The 11450-nt window shown below is 40.6% G+C and overlaps 1 long non-coding RNA gene across 2 annotated transcripts; it reads left to right on the forward strand.

The window, feature by feature from the left end:
* The first annotated feature begins 5087 nt into the window (after positions 1-5087).
* Positions 5088-9707, forward strand: LOC138954578 (uncharacterized). 2 transcript variants are annotated; one of them, XR_011451899.1, is made up of 4 exons: positions 5088-5472; positions 5837-5968; positions 6676-6759; positions 8648-9707. It is a non-coding gene; the product is annotated as an uncharacterized lncRNA (long non-coding RNA). The 2 variants fall into 2 exon arrangements; XR_011451898.1 differs by having other exon boundaries at positions 5089-5300.
* Positions 9708-11450: the final 1743 nt, after the last annotated feature.

Below are 11450 nucleotides of genomic sequence, written 5' to 3' on the forward strand. Positions count from 1 at the left end.
CATGCCAGGTGTACGAAATTTTTACTCCCTTGTCCCCTGTTATTCTTGGTGGTGGAAGGGGTGGAAGGAGGGTAGCGCGACATTTTGTGTGCGCGAGATCACTTATTCAGTTATTGGCATTATTTCTTCGCCCGCATCCCAGTTTTGCGTACGAGATTTTTACTGGAAGTAAAAACAAGTCGCGTAAGGCGAAAATACAATATTTAGTCAAGTAGCTGTCGAACTCACAGAATGAAACTGAACGCAATGCCATTTTTCAGCAAGACCGTATACTCGTAGCATCGTAGTCCACCGCTCATGGCAAAGGCAGTGAAATTGACAAGAAGAGCGGGGTAGTAGTTGCGCTAAGAAGGATAGCACGCTTTTCTGTACCTCTCTTTGTTTTAACTTTCTGAGCGTGTTTTTAATCCAAACATATCATATCTATATGTTTTTGGAATCAGGAACCGACAAGGAATAAGATGAAAGTGTTTTAAAATTGATTTGGACAATTTAATTTTGATAATAATTTTTATATATTTAATTTTCAGAGCTTGTTTTTAATTCGAATATAACATATTTATATGTTTTTGGAATCAGCAAATGATGGAAAATAAGATAAACGTAAATTTGGATCGTTTTATAAATTTTTATTTTTTTTTACAATTTTCAGATTTTTAATGACCAAAGTCATTAATTAATTTTTAAGCCACCAAGCTGAAATGCAATACCGAAGTCCGGACTTTGTCGAAGATTACTTGACCAAAATTTCAACCAATTTGGTTGAAAAATGAGGGCGTGACAGTGCCGCCTCAACTTTCACGAAAAGCCGGATATGACGTCATCAAAGACATTTTTAAAAACAATGAAAAAAACGTATGGGGATTTCATACCCAGGAACTCTCATGTCAAATTTTATAAAGATCGGTCCAGTAGTTTAGTCTGAATCGCTCTACACACACACACAGACACACACACACAGGCACGCACATACACCACGACCCTCGTTTCGATTCCCCCTCGATGTTAACACATTTAGTCAAAATCTGACTAAATGTAAAAAGGGGAGTAAACATTTCTTGAAGGGAGTCATTTGTTCGTGCATTGGGGAGTTCTTTTCTCGTACGAAAGGTGTACTCGGAGTAAGAATTTCGTACAAAATTGTTACTCCGGAGTAAATGTTCCGTGGAGTAAAAATGTCGTGTTACACCGGACCTTGGGGATCCCTGGACCCCATCCTATTTCAGAGATTTTTGAAGACTATAGTTCCACAGCCTGCATTTTTAAGCCGGCTTTATGCATTAAAGGGGCTTATAGGTTTCACTCTGTTTGTTTGTTTGTTTGTTTGTTTGTTTGTTTGTTTGAGGAGAGAAAGAACGGGAATTTCCGATTTCCGATCGGCCACAAATTATATCTTGCTCGAACAAGTACTCATGCAAAACTTATCATTTTCAAAACAAAATTTGACAAATTATAGTATACAACAATGTCTATCAAATGGTTTTATAAACAAAGATCTTGTTTTAATGCAAAACAATATTAAATTATTTGGAATAAAATGTATTGATGTCATATGAACAATTTGCAACCAATGATTTTTTTTATAAAGCGGTCAATGAACAATGTTTTGGTGTCTCAGGTAAGGGCGGATGCTTGGAACTACAAAGTTTTAGAGATTATATGCACCTGTCAATCCGACCGCAGCATTGGTTTTGTTTTCCTTTTTTCTTTTTAACGTCCTTTAAAGGCACAGTAAGGCTTCCGTAAACCATCACAGATACTATCAGGCGTTTACACACAGTACAAACACCCTTTCATTTAAACACTCACCGCTTTTGAACATCCTAGTTGCCCTCCGTAAAGAGCGAGCAATTTTCAAAGAATTTATTTTTGGGTGATCTATCTTACATCTGAGCCATAGCGAACCCGTGTGATCCAGTTTCCTTTGTTTACAATGTAGTCGTCAGTTTGTGATTTTAATGCGACTCGCTGTAAGCTTATCTGTAATAGCACGTTATTGTGTACCTCTGAATCTAAACGCAACAAACGGCTGCGATTCATACGAACTAGAGCGGTGGCAGGTGGCTGTTCAGAGGAACGGGCGCTAGGCACAACCATCGTCTGCTACGAGAAAGACGGTTTGCGTGACACGTTTTCGGGCTTTTCTTTTTTCAAACTTTCAAAACTTCGAATTTTACTGATCTTGTCTTGACGAAAAAAAGAATTATTTTATGATTTAAGAATGTTTGTGTAACAAGCTGTCGATTTATTATCTAGATTTTAAAAGTTAGTTCTAGCGTCAAAACGAGGCGCTAGCTGATTTGCCGATCAGACGGTCCACGAAAATAAATTCTTTGAAAATTGCTCGCTCTTTACGTAGGGCACCTAAGAATGATGTTCTCAAGCGGTGAGTGTTTAAACGAAAGGGTGTTTGTACTGTGTGTAAAAGCCTGACCGTATCTGTGCTGGTTTACGGGAGGCTTACTGTGCCTTTAAACAGGACCATAATTATCTTGGAACAGATTGATGCAACGTAGGCGCTAGGCTTGTTCGTGCAAATGTACTTCTAGAACAGTTTTCTTCCAATATCACAATTAACGAACAGGTGTGGTTGATAATTAAATAACAATCTCGTTGAATCTTGCGACCTTCGCGCGATTTACCGAAAGTGGCTGAAAAAGGTCATCCGTACTTCTCCCACGCTGACAATGTTTATAAACACTTCATGTCCCTAATAGGCTCTAGTTCCTGTGAGGACGTAAAACTCAAGTAACCAACCAACGCTGACAAAAAACGGTTAGGCAAGACAAATTGTTTGACAATCTCAACGCTTCAGTGGCAATATAACGTAGCTTTACTAGCAGTGTGTTTGGCTAAAAACACAATTCATCACTATCGGTGGGGGGTTCGATCCCCGGGTTTAGCGAGGGATTTGTTCCCCGGAGTACGGACTCTGGTCCGAAAACGCTTTCGCACGATAAAGTTCAAGTTCACAGCGGAAAATCCTCTGGCTCGGAAATCCCGAACACGCGTATGCAAAAGAGTGTGTGATAAAAAGGTAGCGCCGTACTATGGACTGATAATTTCATGAGGTGCTTCATTTCCGACGCTCCCACGTACATCAAGGAACATTATCCAGGTTGTTCTTCGACGGCCCTGATGAAATGTTTCCTTTCAGGAAATGTTGTTTATTTTATGCAAAAGCTTATATATAATTTTAGCTTCCATGAATTGCTTCGAATTCAAAGAAGAATTGGATTGGAATGACTGTGTTTGAAAGATCCCTCGTCACTGATGGAATTTTACAAGAGGAGCAATTGCGATAGAATATGTTGTTAATGGTTTGAAATCGAAATTGCCCATAGCTGAACAAATGATAAAGGGAGGCAACTCAGTCTAGCTCAACTCTAGACTTGACAGGGTAGAGTCCCTTTATTAGTGTGTACGTGTCCCCAAGCTCACAGCTCAGTTCATCGATCCGATCTGCTCTGGTGTGAAAGTCAAAGTCGATGAGTTGGCTTGGACAAAGCATGCAAACACACACAGACACACACAGACACACACACACACACACACACAACACACACACACATACACATATACACACACTAACTCAAACACACACACACACACACACACACACACACACACACACACACACACACACACACACACGTACGAACATATACACACAATACACACACTCACTCATGCAAACACACACACACATACACACACACACACATTTACACACACACACACACACACACACACACACACACACCACACACACACACACACACTTACCAAATAAGTAAGCAAGTCAGCTATTGAATCATTAGCCCTAGACAACATCAGATTAAATTGTTGTTCATTTAAAAAGTCTTAGCCTGATCTCACACTTTATTTTGAACACGTTCCAAACAGTACATAGTAAGACTGAGAATGTGCTGAAAGATCAGTGGGTTTCAGACACTTCCACATCAAGGGACACTATTCAGACTGTGCTTTGAACCTGCACTGCTTTCTTTTCGCAGGGGCGGACCTAGGGGGGGGTTCCTGGGTGCCCGGAACCCCCCCCCCCCCCCCCACCCCCCATCCGTTTTTTTTTTACCTTGTTATCTTCCACGAGAGGCCTCCGATTGACCTAAAAAAATAAAATTCCTTCAGCATCTGGGGGGCAAAGCCCCCCAGACCCCCCACCAGGGCTTTGCCCATGGACCCCACCGGGGCCTGAGCGGCCCCTGGACCCCTGCTCCAATTTGGAACCCCCCCTTATCCACAACTAGGTCCGCCCCTGTTTCGGATGGTTTCCCTTTATTTTCTACAAATAAGATCGATTCTAGCTTTGATTTGCTCCCTCAACTTTGTAGTTTTGCAGCCTATTCCAAAGAACTGTATGATCGGAGCGATCCGAGGACAGGCTATCTAACACAGCAGGCATCAGCGGTACGCATTTTCCTACACTTTGTGTCGTTACTGATTGTGGCTAGAACACTGACTGCGATTTCCGTGCAGATTACGACAGAAAACATTCATACCGAAAAGCGCCGGTATAATTTCTCAAAAGCAAATATCCTGTAAATTTCCATGTCGGGTCGTCTGCTGTTGATAGAATGGAAAGAAGTTAAATTGCAGAAAATGACACACACAAAAACCCTCCCGAGACACCATAATTTTATAACACTTTGAGAACACTGAAAGTGTTTAGGGTGAACACTTAAAGTGTTAGGGTGAACACATTTTGACATTTTTGGAACACAGAAAGTGTTCTCAATGTGTTATCCTGAAGCATCTTCTGCTACCTGAACACTTTTGGAACACATGGTAAACACTTTTTTGCACAGTGGAACACCAGGTGAACACACGTGTTCAACAAGTGTTCCACAAGTGTTCCACTTCGTCTTTTAGTCATGATCCGAATAAAATAATACATTAAAAATATTTGGGCCATGAGCAGATTCGAACCCGAGATCTTCGCCTTGCCATGTCAGCGCTCTACCGATTGAGCTACGGAGACTCGTCGGGATCTAGCGTCGCTTAGAGTATATAATGTTTATACCCCCTAGACCGCTGCGGGACGTTTTTTTGTTTTTGTTTTTAATCGTGTTGTGCTTATATTTTTTCATCAAACATTTATTTCATCTGAGACATCTAATAAGCGGTAAGTATTAGCATTTTTATTTTTACAATTTAATAATGTTACTAATTGTCCCATCATGCTTCAGCTGGACCAAAAAAGAACGTTGACACTTTTAGATCTGTGGACCTGTCTGCGTTGTCGCTGCGTTGATTTGGCTCAGGATTTCCAATTGTTATCTGTAAGTTGCTTGCTGAGATTTTGTATTAATTCATCTAAGCTTAGTCACTCGTATTTTTGTTGTAACATGTTCCTGTTACTTGTATCTGTGGACGTTTGAAGACAATTTCTCTAATTTTGCTGTCGCAACGGTTTCAGCTGATCAGTGGACCTTTTACATTAGTTCTGCGTTGGTAAATAAACTCTATTTCAATTTGATGTTGATTTTTTATTCTGGTTGATGTGCTTGGTTTTGTGTTATTGTTATACTTGTATGTCCAGGGGTTCCTTATAATTATAATGGTGGTCCAGTGAACGATACCTTCCGCCTGTGGTCAGAGCAATACATTTGCAGATGTTCGGATTCTTCTTCTTCCTTTGGTTAGATCATAGATGTACGATCTGCACGCTAGATAAAGTGAAGCGGTAGGCTAAAAACAGCATACATTAATGAACAACATTCATCATAATAGTGGCCAGGTTGATTGTGTGCGCAATTTAGAATAATTCTGTGCATGCTTGGTTGTATTTAATTTCACAGATCTATCACACTTTCAGGAAACTGGGAAGCCGTTTGAGCTGATGTGCCCATGTGGCGAATCGATGTGGGCGTAACCTGCGCACATTTCTTCTGAATTGCACTGAGGATGAACAGGAGGCACTGACGGCAACCCAGACGTGTTTACCAAGGTACGCATGTCCTGCATTTGCATATAGTGTGTAGTTTTGCAGAGAAATATTGATCTGATAAGTTTTGTTTGTTTGTTTGCTTAACGCCCAGCCGACTACGAAGGGCCATATCAGGGCGGTGCTGCTTTGACATTTAACGTGCGCCACACACAAGACAGAAGTCGCAGCACAGGCTTCATGTCTCACCTAGTCACATTATTCTGACACCGGACCAACCAGTCCTAGCACTAACCCCATAATGCCAGACGCCAGGCGGAGCAGCCACTAGATTGCCAATTTTAAAGTTTTAGGTATGACCCGGCCGGGGTTCGAAGCCACGACCTCCCGATCACCGGGCGGACGCCTTACCACTAGGCCAGTTGTGCCGGCGGTTGCGGAATCATTGATTATACTATTTGCTGAAATACTCTGTTTCAAAATTAATATCTCCGTGCAAAACACACCAGACAGTCGCCAAACTCATATGTGGACACACACACACACACACACACACACACACACACACACACACACACACACACACACACACACACACACACACACACAGCCAGCCCCCTCTCCTTCCACATTTGACAGAAATCTAAATGTTGATACACAGTTTCACAATAAACAAAAGTATGAGAATCAGAACACTTGTCAGTGTTGCTACGATGTGGAACTTCAGTAAAATAGTGTTTGATTTCTTAACATGCATCTTGTGTGTGCAGGAACCATACTGCTTCGCTGAGGCAGTTCACTTTCTGGAGATGGAGCTAACAGTAATGCGACGAAACCTTGTGGATGCACTTCATGTAAGTTTAAGCTTTCTGTGGGATACAGCGCAGTTACATTTTGAGAATGCTGCCTTATTTTGCAGTCTTCTCCTTAAAAGGTGGAAAAAATATACATATTTTTAAGTTCAGTGAGTGCTGAGGCCTGCAATGATAAAATGTTTTCCTGAACTTAGTCTACTCAGAATTTCCATTCGTTATGGTAGAGTAGTGCCGTAAACACTGAGGCCAGCTTTAGTCAAAGCATGGCCAACAGACAACACGCTGCTGATCCGCTTGGATCTGCCATTGCCGCTAACTGTGTATGCAGGGTGCATTCAATATGACACCCTTTTCTTTTGAAAATATTCTCATCGGAGTTTATGATTGGTTTTGACAGTGATCGCTGGCCTCCAATGGTCGCTGACAAGGTGTTTTCCTTCGGTTCACGTAGGTTTAGCTTGAGATCACGTGAGTTAAAAGCGATCCGTTTGTAAGTTTTGGTTAGTTTGATCTAAATAATGAAATATTTTAGAAAATTATGATAGAAATTAGAATGCATTTTATATTAAAGAATGCATTCCATATCATAGAACACATTCTATATTTATAGAATGCATTCTATAAAATAGAAAACATTGTATAATATAGAATGCATTCAATCATACTTGTCATTTGCCCAGAAATGTATTCTATTATAGAATGCATTCTATAACGTCCAACAATGCATTCTTATGATAGAATGCATTCTCCATAAAGCGCCACAAAACTTCTACAGGCCAGCTCGGTATGGTCCCTGCTTCGAAAGCAGATCTACAAACACTCTCACACACAGCTCTCTCTTTCTCTCTGTCTCTGTCTCTCTGTCTCTGTCTCTCTCTCTGTCTCTCTCTCTCTGTCTCTCTCTCTCTCTCTCTCTCTCTCTCTCTCTCTCTCTCTCTCTCTCTCTCTCTCTCTCTCTCTCTCTCTCTCTCTCTCTCTCTCTCTCTCTCTCTCTCTCTCTGTGCGTGTGTGTGTGTGTGTGTGTGTGTGTAGTTCTGCTTTTCTTTGCGGGGCTGGCCTGTTGTAGTTTCGGGACATTATGCATATAAATTATAATGCATTTCAGGACGTTAAAGAACGCATTCTATCATAAAAAGCATTTTGGTATTTTGTGTAAATAGAATGCATTTTATCATAGAAGGCAGTTCGGGACGTTATAGAATGCATTCTATAATATAGAATACATTACATAATAAATGATTTCCTTATAATTCATTATTTAGATCAAACCAACAAAACTTAGGTAGTTTCTTTACAAACGGATTACTAGAGGGTGCATTCAATATGACACCCTTTTCTTTAAACTAAAACTCATCGGAGTTCACGATTAATTGCGACAGTGATCTTTGGCTTCCAGTGATTGTTGACAAGGTGTTTTCCCTGGGTTCACATAGGTTAAGAACGAGTTAAGGAAAACGGGCGTGCTCAAGGCCTCGCCACATTAGCAGTACGGTTTACTGCTTACCTTATATAAACAATTTGTAGAGTGCCATTTTCCAGAGTGGCCACGCGCTAATGAAATCCTTGCGAAAGACCTATTTTAATTCTACTTTTTGTTCTTAGGGACAGACTCCTGCTTCAAGAGGGATTACTTTTTACATTCAGTCGTGTGTGCATGTGCGTGCATGCGAGTGTCATTGTGTGTTGGGAAGGTGAGAGCGAATTGGACGTGACGTATTTGTTCTCTGTTATGTGACATATGCCCGTTCTGGAATAAAAAAAGTTTACCTGTAACTGCGATTGTTGGAGATCTGCTGACAGCAAGAAGAAGTCCACTATTAGTTAAGATTTACACTTCAGTGTTCTCAATTAAGTACAAACGTTTTACACAAACCTGTTAAGAGTTGGAAATGCATCATGTTCTAAAACTCACTTTTATTTCGAACAGGATGCTCCGGACAGCGAGTTGAAAACTAAACCAAAGACCAAGGGCCTGGAATCCTCCCAACTCTGAAGGGTGTTTTTGTTATCGGACTTTCGTGTGTGAACTTTCAAGATGGGGTTTACCAGAGCTCCGTTCATATTATTTAATAGCAACATATACCGAGCAACAAAAGAAACGCGAACAAATTCTGCAATGTTTGATTGACAAAATCTCGGAACAATTATGGAGTTAGAATTATCAAACCACAACATTTTGATGAAGGCATGTTTGACACAGCTGTTGCGTGAGTATTTTGATGCTGCGATTGTTTCAACACACGGGACAAAACGAAGTTTTGGAGGTCTCGCTCAGTCAGCCTTCATCGCGTTCTCTGGCCACTGATCGGACACTGGTTGCTACCAGTGATGTTCCTGGTATTGTCAGCGGCTGAATTGAATCGATGTCGAAGACGTTGTGGAAGGAAATTGCGATCTTGTCTTATTGGGGTAATGCGAAAAAATCTACCGCGTTGCATAACTGCAGTGCTTCCAATGTCACCAGAACATTGCAGAAGGTGATAAACTGTTGACACATGCACGTTTAAAGCACATGCCAGCGCTTCTGGATCACCCCCAGCTTTAAATCGACCTGGCATTTTGGTGGTGTCAATCTTGGCATCCTGGCTGTTTCAAAAGTGAGACTGGCAGCAAGCGTGCCATGGTCTCTTTTGGTTGCTAATGCATTAGTGAACACATCTCACATATCAGATTTCTCCTGCTCTACTTGCACGTGCTGCGAGCGCGCATTATGTGTTTTACGATAAACCTGCTTGTCTTGTGTGTTAAAACAGTCACAGCATCAAAATAATCACACAAAAGCAAGGTCAAACATGCCTTCATTAAACTTTTGTAGTTTAATAATTCTAACTCTATAATTGATGAAGATTTTGTCAATCAAACAATGACGAATTTTGTTGCTCGGTATATTATGTGTTCAACAATTCCTACCCCAGACCCGTTTGTTCTGCGACTGCTGCAGACATTTCTTTTTGTCAATTAAAAATGCTTCTTTGCTCACAAAATTTGATTTTAATGTCTTTCTGAATTGTATGACAGTGCAGGATGAAAGTGTTCCAAAAGTGTTCCAAAAGTGTTCCAAAAGTGTTCTAAAAGTGTTCTACAAGTGTTCCAAAAGTGTTCCAAAAGTGTTCTAAAAGTGTTCCAAAAGTGTTCTAAAAGTGTTCTAAAAGTGTTCCAAAAGTGTTCCAAAAGTGTTCTAAAAGTGTTGACCTGAACACTTTTATGTGTTCAGAAGTGGTTACAGCAGGGTGAACACTTAAAAGTGTTCAGATGTGAACACTTTTGGAACACTTTTGGAACACTTTTGGAACACTTTTGGAACACTTTTTTGTGTATAGAACACTTTTTGTGTTCCAAAAGTGTTCTACTAAAAGGGTGTTCAGAAGTGGTTACAGAAAGGGTGTTCAGGAGTGGAACACTTTTGTTTAGAGTGTAATCTTGTGGCCCTACAGCACCCACCCCCCTCCCTTAACCCCCTCTGTATATTGTGCAAGATAATTCCCACTTTTGGCATTTTATCCATGTCGAGACAGTAGCTAGGAATGTGGAAGCCGCGACTTGAGTCTGTCCCTGTGACGTCTGCTTCTCGTTCTAGGGCTGATCAGTGTTTAACAGAGACAAGTGCAAAGAAGTAATAAGAAATTTAATAATTCTGTACTTTCAAAAACATGCACGTGATCATTCTTGCAGACATCAATCCCTTTCTCTTAGAATCTTTAAATGAAAGTTTTATAGATTATGATTTCGCTGGTGCGATTTCACACACACGTAACAACATTGTCTTTCTTCTTCTTGTTGCGTAGACGTTTGATATCGAAGCGCGGAACGTACTTCTTCTTCTCGTTGCAAATGTATTTCGGTTTACACAAATGAAGACGTGATGGTGTGTTAATGTTCACAAAATATAAAGTAGTCTACTCATCATGATAAGGCCTAAAAAAAAAATAGGTGTGGTTACGGTAACCCGACCTACCCTATTTTTAGGGGCCGACCCTATAACTTTTTATTACATTTGTCAAAAAAAACCACAAGAAAACACACAAGAAAACGAGTGCAGAAAACGCTATGAAAGCGAAAGCGCCCGAATCGCACACTTATTTCCCTGTCAAGTAGGTTTAATTTGTACACATTAGAAAAAAAAGTTAAAAAAAAAAAAAAGTGTTTGCCTACCTTCCTACCCTATTTTTTTTGGCTATGTTACCGTAACCACACCTATTATTTTTTTTGGCCTAAACTCGATCTGGGTGACACTTGGGGACGTTGGTGGTTCCTTCCGTGGTTACCGCTGACGTTGCCCTTCCCACAGTGTTCACACGACATCATTTACACAAGCATTGTACACCCCTGTACACTTGCACCTTCTGCAACACACACGTGCAATATCTGTTATTATCAAGTATGATTTCCATCGATATCATTCAATTTGTTTCTCTAAAACAAACACAGAAACAAGAGTTCACAGACTGACACAAACACATGGAAAATGAACAATACCTGTGTTTTCCTGTGAATCAATAATGTTAAAATGTATTAGCGTGTTTTACCTGCGGTTAGTGGACCTTTGGAGATCGCAAAAATGTGGAAATCCGTCCACGGAAGGTGAAACATATGCTAGTGCAATCTACGTGGCTTCGTTGATTGCTGCCATCTTGGAGTCAATGAAACGGTCAGAGCATTGCATCCTAGCAACCTCAACTGAATATATGTACAGTTCATATTCACGAATTAATACCAATGCACGCTGTTTC

This window comes from Littorina saxatilis, unplaced genomic scaffold, assembly GCF_037325665.1.
Source record: "Littorina saxatilis isolate snail1 unplaced genomic scaffold, US_GU_Lsax_2.0 scaffold_572, whole genome shotgun sequence".
Lineage (NCBI taxonomy): Eukaryota > Metazoa > Mollusca > Gastropoda > Littorinimorpha > Littorinidae > Littorina > Littorina saxatilis.